General features: G+C 59.6%; 1 non-coding gene across 1 annotated transcript; it reads left to right on the plus strand.

Moving 5' to 3' along the window:
* The first annotated feature begins 539 nt into the window (after window positions 1-539).
* Window positions 540-692, plus strand: LOC139603569 (5.8S ribosomal RNA). The gene has a single exon (XR_011683726.1). It is a non-coding gene; the product is annotated as a 5.8S ribosomal RNA (ribosomal RNA).
* The last annotated feature ends 5,305 nt before the right edge of the window (window positions 693-5,997 follow it).

Below are 5,997 nucleotides of genomic sequence, written 5' to 3' on the forward strand. Positions count from 1 at the left end.
CGGGGGCTGGTTGTCGTTGCGTGCCATCTCAAGCCCGGGGGAAAGGCCGTGCTGTGGGGGAAGAGAAAAGCTGGCCGCACAGCGGCGCGGCGGCGCTCCGTGAGGCCCGCGGCGTCGGGGGCCGAGGGAGAGCCACTGTGTGCGGGGGCCGATGGCCGCACGCCCCCGGCTGCGAGCCATGTGTGTTGTGCGTGTCATCCCGTCAAAGCGAGAAGCGGGCGGGCCGCCGTGCCCTCCCGAGTTCCAGCGCGTCCTGCGTGGCACACCGCACGGAGGCCGGGCTGAGCCCGGGCGCCTGGGCCGCCTTTGAATGACGGCGTTGTGAGGTCAGCGTCTCCGCTCGCAGGGGGAGGCAGTCGGGGGCGCGGGCTCCCCCGCCTCTGGGCTGGCCATCGGAGTGTGGGTCTCCAGTTTTTTTTTTTTTCCCTTCCATTTCTGTGTGCTTCTATGGTCGAAGCCAGGCGCACGCCCATGCGTCCTCGGCGCCAGAGTAACAAAAAAAAGGGCCGCTCAGCGTGAGCGGTGCCCGAAAGGCAGACGAGTCTTAGCAGTGGATCGCTTGGCTCGTGCATCAATGAAGAACGCAGCCAGCTGTGAGAATTAATGTGAATTGCAGGACACATTGATCATCGACACTTCGAACGCACTTGTGGCCCCGGGTTCCTCCCAGGGCTACGCCTGTCTGAGCATCACTTGACAATCAATCGCCGTCTGGGGGCCACCCTGGCAGCGCAGCTGGGGTTGCCTCGCAGGCCGGTTGCCCGCGGTGGGCGGCGGTGGCGGTGGCAGCGGCGTCGTCCCACCGGTTCCCGGCGGGAAGGCAGTCAGGGGTTCGGCGAGGGAAACGTTTCCCTAGGTGGCCTCGATCCCTTCCCTGCGGCCCAGTGGGCGTCGTCGTCGTCACGGTCATTGTCGTCGTCCTCACCGCGCAGGGCCTTCGTCCCCCTAAATGCAGCGAGCTGCTGGGGCGGAGCTCGTCCTCGCTGGGACCGTGCCGCGGATGCGGTGGCGCAGCGGCCTGGGGACAGCGAGAGACGGCGTCGAAATGCGCCGCTGAGGGCCGAGATAAAGAGAGAGGAGGGCGAGAAGGGGAGGCGAGGCGCGGGCCTCGCCCCTGGCCTCCCCCCAGCGCGGGCAGCTGTCTGCGGGTGGGTACCGCGGCGGTACCGTGCCATGCTGCTGCACGCGAGAGCGCCGGGGACGGGGGTTCCGACCCCCTCCTCCCTTCGCCCGCCCCCTCCTCCTCTGTCGTGGTCTCGGGGCGCACCGAGGGGCGCCGTCACTCCTCTCTCTCTCCCCACCGAGGCCGTCGCGCGCGCCGCTGCCCGGCCAGTCCTCCCGCGCGGGGCCGTCTCTGCCGCGCTCCCTTTTTTGGTTCTCGTCTCCGGGATGGGGTTCTCCATCTCCTCATCGCTCGCTCGCGCGCGCTCTCTCTCTCCAGCTCCCTCCGGGAGCGTGGAGAAGAGGGGGGCGGGTGGCGTAGCAGGCGAGGGAGACAAGGCGGCCATCTCCGCGCACACCCCCGTCTGCGGCGTGGCCGAGCTTTGGGCTTACAACCTCAGATCAGACGTGGCGACCTGCTGAATTTAAGGATATTTGTCAGCGGAGGAAAAGAAACTAACAAGGATTCCCTCAGTCACAGCGAGCGAAGAGGGAAAAGCCCAGCGCCGAATCCCTGCCCCGCGGTGTGGCGCGGGACATGTGGCGTACAGAAGCCCCCCTCCCCGGCGGCACTCTTCGGGGATCCAAGTCCTTGTGATCGAGGCTGCAGCCCGCGGACGGTGTAAGGCCGGTAGCGGCCCCCCGGCATGCCGGGCCCGGGGCTTCTCAAAGTTGGGTTGCTTGGGAATGCAGCCCAAAGCAGGTGGTAAACTCCATCTAAGGCTAAATACCGGCACAAGACCGATAGCCAACAAGTACCGTAAGGGAAAGTTGAAAAGAACTTTGAACAGAGAGTTCAAGAGGGCATGAAACCATTAAGAGGTAAACGGGTGGGGCCCACGCATTCTGCCCGGAGGATTCAACTCGGCGAGTTGCGGTCGGCCAGCGCGGGTTCGGTGGATCCTCGCCTCCGCCTCCCCTCCGTCCCCCGGGTGAACCCCATCCATGGGAGCGAGCCAGGGGGGGCGGGCCAGTGCGGGGACCACCCCACCCGGTCGGCGGCCGGCCCAGGCCGGGCACATTTCCTCCATGGCGGTGCGCCGTGCCCAGCTCCGGGTCGTCTGGGAAGGCCTCCGGCGGGCAGGTTGCCCGGCGCCGCGCAAGCGGCGGTGGGTGTTACGGCCCCCAGGCAGCAGGTCTTGCTGAATCCCGGGGCCGAGGGAGAGGACCGCCGCCGTGCCCTCCTCCCCCCCGTCAGTGGCGCCGGGGCAGGGGGCGTCACTTTCCCCCCCTCTCCCTCCTGGGGTGGGGGGGGGGCGGGGGCGGTGTCCTTGCAGCGCGGCGTTTCGTGCGGGGGTGCGGGGGCTGGGCCTGCCGGCCCCTGGCGCTGCAGTCGACCGGGGTGAACTGTCCTCAGAATACCCCGACCGCGCGGCACCGCCAGGCCGAGCTTGATGGGCCTCACTCAGGCGCCCGGGGTCTGTGGCAATGTCGGCTACCCACCCAACCCGTCTTGAAACACAGACCAAGGAGTCTAGCACATGCACGAGTCAGGGGCCGTCGTTGAAAGCCCGCGGCGCAATGAAGGCGAGGTGGGATCCCGGGGCGCGTGTCGCGCCTGGACGAGGAGCTGCGTGTGGGTGAGTGCGCTCCGCGTGGCCCGCCCGGGCGCTGGGGCGCGTGCGTGGCGGCGACTCTAGACGTGTGCCGGGCCCTTCCCATGGATCGCCCCTGCTGCGGCGGGTGCCACCTGCCCCCGCCTCCGCCTGCCGTCCACCTTGCTGCGGCCGGAGCCCCAGCGGCAGCCGGTGCTGTCTTCGTCGCACGCCACCGCCCCGTCGGTTCCTGCCAGCGGGGTCCCCAGAGCACACGGCCGGTGCGCGCGCGGCCATGGTCAGCGTCGGCCAAGCGGTTTGCGTGGGGGAAGGTCCCCGGGGGGGTCCCCCGGGCCAGCGCCCTGCCTCGGCCGGTGCCTAGCAGCCGGCTTAGAACTGGTGCGGACCAGGGGAATCCGACTGCTTAATTAAAACAAAGCATCGCGAAGGCCTGAGGCGGGTGTTGACGCGATGTGATTTCTGCCCAGTGCTCTGAATGTCAAAGTGAAGAAATTCAATGAAGCGCGGGTAAACGGCGGGAGTAACTATGACTCTCTTAATGGTTGCCAAATGTGTCGTCATCTAATTATGATGTGCATGAGGGCTGGAGAAGGTCTAATTACAACTGGGCATAGCTGCAGAGATCGCACCTCCTCGTGGTCCCACTGGTAAGCCCTTAACAGGGTGACTAAGTCGATCTCTGCCCCAGTCTGGGAGCCATTGGGACTCACCAGCCCAACAGTTCCTTCCAAATTTCGGTGAAACAAGTTTCTCGGTCTAAATCGTTAGGCTTACTACCTGAAACCTGGCCCCCCGGTCGGACAGGGGCGACGGGTTTGGAGGTGGGCTGACCACCCAATCCATTCCCGATGTTGGATCCGGTCATGACTCAGCTATTCCAAATCCAAATCCGTTCCTCGGAGGAGGAAACTGGGGGCGGCCGTTCCACCTTACTAGGGTATCGGTGGGCACTCAGACCTCCCGAGATGATTTTGTAACATCTACAACCACCAAATTGACAGAAAATGAATTGGGCTTGCTGGTGAATTTTTCTTTAGAACTGTATAGGTCAGATCTGCAGGAGCATGTACAGGGGGTGGTTAATTTTTCTGTTAATGGGGGGGTGTTGAATGGGTTTCCTGAGGTGTATGAACAGCCTACACCACAACTGAGTGAGGGGGACGACTTAAATTCTAGTCCCCCTAAGGACGATGATCAGAATGTACTTGAGAAAGGAGGCAGTGGGAAGGGGGAAGAGGGTACACCAGAGGCATTGCCTCCAGTGCCTGAGGTCCGCAGTGAACAAGCACCGGATGACATGGTGAAGGTGACTGTTCCTGACAAAAATCCACCATGTCCTTGCTGTGGTACCCGGCTCAACTCGATGTTGGCCCTAATTGAACACCTTAAGGGGTCTCACGGGAGGAAGAGTGTGTGCTTTCGGTGTGCCTAGTGTGGGAGGGAGGATTTTAACCATCACAGTACTGTCTGTCATTTTGCAAAGTGCAAGGGTCCGAAGGATGCGGGACCTCCAGTGGGAGAGTGGATATGTGAGGTATGCAGTAGAGATTTTATGACTAAAATTGGCCTAGGACAACACAAAAGATTGGCACATCCACTGGTTAGAAACCAGGAGAGGATTGATGCTTTCCAACCAAAAGAAACATCAAACCGAGGAGCCCACAAAAGATGCTGGACAAAGGAGGAGGAAGAGCTACTTGTCAAGCTGCAGGTACAGTTCGAGAGTCACAAAAACATTAATAAGCTCATATCGGAACACTTAACAACCAAAACAGCTAAGCAGATTAGTGATAAAAGGAGAATACTGCTCAGGAAGAATTGAGTGGGTGGGGGAGCAGCTGGGAACTTGAAATCAGAACCTGGGTCAAGTCATCAATCCCAGGCAGGAACTGTGAACAATGGACTTGGGGGGAACCACCAGCCGAGAGGACCAGCTGCTGGGAAGGGAACAATAGAGACATCTGGACACCACCTTGATAGGGATAATGGTCCCTGGGAAACCGTTGGCCAGCAGAGGGCGGGGTGACTGCAGGCTCATTATCAGAAAAGGATCAAAGAACATTTATCAGATGGGACAATTAACAACTTCCCCAGAGCATTTGAACAGTTATTAGAAGGCCAAAAGGTGCGACCACTGCTCAATCAGACAGCACAGGACTGCTTTGGTTGCCTGGAATCAGTGAGCCAAATAAGAACAGCACTCCGGGGGAAAGCAAAAAGGAAACTCGGGAGGAGCAGCCAAGAAAACAGTTTCAGAAGTGGATGAAGGACAGAGCGATCAAAAGAGGTAACTACCTCCGCTTTCAGCGTTTATTCCATCTAGATGGGGAAATTAGCGAAGATCATTTTGGACGACATCGAATGTCTGTCCTGCGATGTATCACCCAGTGAAATTTATTCGGTATTCAAGGCCAGATGGGAAACACCTGGACAGTTTGGTGTGAGACTTGAGAGTCTTTGGAGACTTTGAAATTAAAGGGAAGGCCCACCATAAGGCCTTCAGGGACTTAATTACGGCCAAAGAAATTGAAAAGAACGTGCGGGAAATGAGCAAGGGCTCGGCGCCAGGTCCAGATGGGATTGCCCTTGGGAACATCAGGAAGATGGATCCTGGGTATGCCTGGACTGCTGAGCTCTTCGACCTGTGGTTAACATCTGGTGACATCCCAGACATGGTGAGGGGATGCAGGACTGTTTTGATCCCCAAATTGACAAAACCAGAGCGCCTAAAAGACATCAACAACTGGAGACCCATCACAATTGGTTCCATCTTGCTGAGGCTGTTCTCCAGGATCGTGACGGCGAGGATGACTAAGGCGTGCCCCCTCAACCCAAGGCAGAGAGGTTTCATCAGTGCGGCGGGATGTTCTGAGAACCTGAAGCTCCTGCAAACTATAATTCAGACTGCCAAAAATGAACATAGACCACTGGGTGTTATATTCGTGGACATTGCTAAGGCTTTTGACACCGTGAGCCACCAGCACATCTTACACGTTTTACAGCAACGGAGAGTGGATCCCCACATCGTCGGACTGGTGGACAATATGTACAAGGACATCAGTACGTATGTCACCGTCAAGAAGAACACGCACACGGACAAAATCCAGATCTGGGTTGGAGTGAAGCAGGGTGATCCGCTGTCACCCCTTCTATTCAATCTGGCAATGGACCCCCTGTTGTGCAAGCTGGAAGAGAGTGGCAAAGGATTCCATCGTGGAGAGCGTACGATAACTGCCATGGCATTCGCTGATGATCTGGTCTTGTTGAGCGACTCCTGGGA

The sequence above is a fragment of the Agelaius tricolor genome, unplaced genomic scaffold (assembly GCF_023055355.1).
Source record: "Agelaius tricolor isolate 1412-34295 unplaced genomic scaffold, bAgeTri1.0.p SCAF_39, whole genome shotgun sequence".
In the NCBI taxonomy this organism is placed as follows: domain Eukaryota; kingdom Metazoa; phylum Chordata; class Aves; order Passeriformes; family Icteridae; genus Agelaius; species Agelaius tricolor.